Here is a 959-nt window from a genome sequence, read left to right as displayed (position 1 = left end):
TTTAAATAATGAACCATTGTAAATGACTATTGAAAAAAAAAATTGAAGTATTAGGTTTCAAGATACATAGAATCCAAAGATGTTTATTTTATTTTTTACAACTTATTTTAATCCCCCCACCCAAAAAAAAAAAAATCGAAAACTGACCATTATTAGCATTTTTTACTAGTTTACATCGGAAACTGTTCACCGTTTATTTTTTTTTCGAATCCGTTGGAAACTGTGCTGCCCTGCTTAAGTTGTCGTATTTACAAACTTACAATTTTGTTGTTATTTCTTAAATAACTGAAGGCCGTGACTATCTTTTTCATCAGTTTTACCATCCTAAAATTACCTTTCTGCTTCATACCGGCATTTATTATTATTTAACTGTTTGAAATATATATGACAAAGAGCATTGTAGCTCATAAAAAATATATAAAACTTCATTTTTCTCAAAATTCAGTCAGAATAATTTAACTAACAGTTTACCAGTAACTTCCCAAACGTCCTTTTTAAAGGTAATTAGAATTCTACCTAGTTGAATAAAAAATAATAATAAAATATTGGTCCAATATTAGTAAAGAAATAGTAAACATTAGATTATTATTTACTGATAAAATAATATATATTTAATCTAAACTATAAACCATTGTGTAATAATTAATTTTTTTTTTTAAATTTCCCATGGATTATTTTATAGAATTATTTGTAGAGAATATTCAGCAAAGTAGATATTCGTGTACATCGTGCATTTTTTGTGAACTGTTAACCATTAAATCAGCCATAAATATGGCTTTATAGTTTAATAAAAATCCATTATTATGTGTTTGAACTTTTTAAAATCGAGAGAGAGATTGATATGACTTTATGTGGTAACTTGAAAAAAAAAATGATTTAAATGGATATGTGTAAATATGCTACTGTGTATATAAATATACTAGTGTATATGTAAAATATAAATAATACAATAATATTTT

The sequence above is a fragment of the Halyomorpha halys genome, unplaced genomic scaffold (genome assembly GCF_000696795.3).
Source record: "Halyomorpha halys isolate HHAL.00 unplaced genomic scaffold, Hhal_1.1 Scaffold293.1, whole genome shotgun sequence".
In the NCBI taxonomy this organism is placed as follows: Eukaryota; Metazoa; Arthropoda; class Insecta; order Hemiptera; family Pentatomidae; genus Halyomorpha; species Halyomorpha halys.
This window is presented reverse-complemented; position numbering follows the sequence as displayed.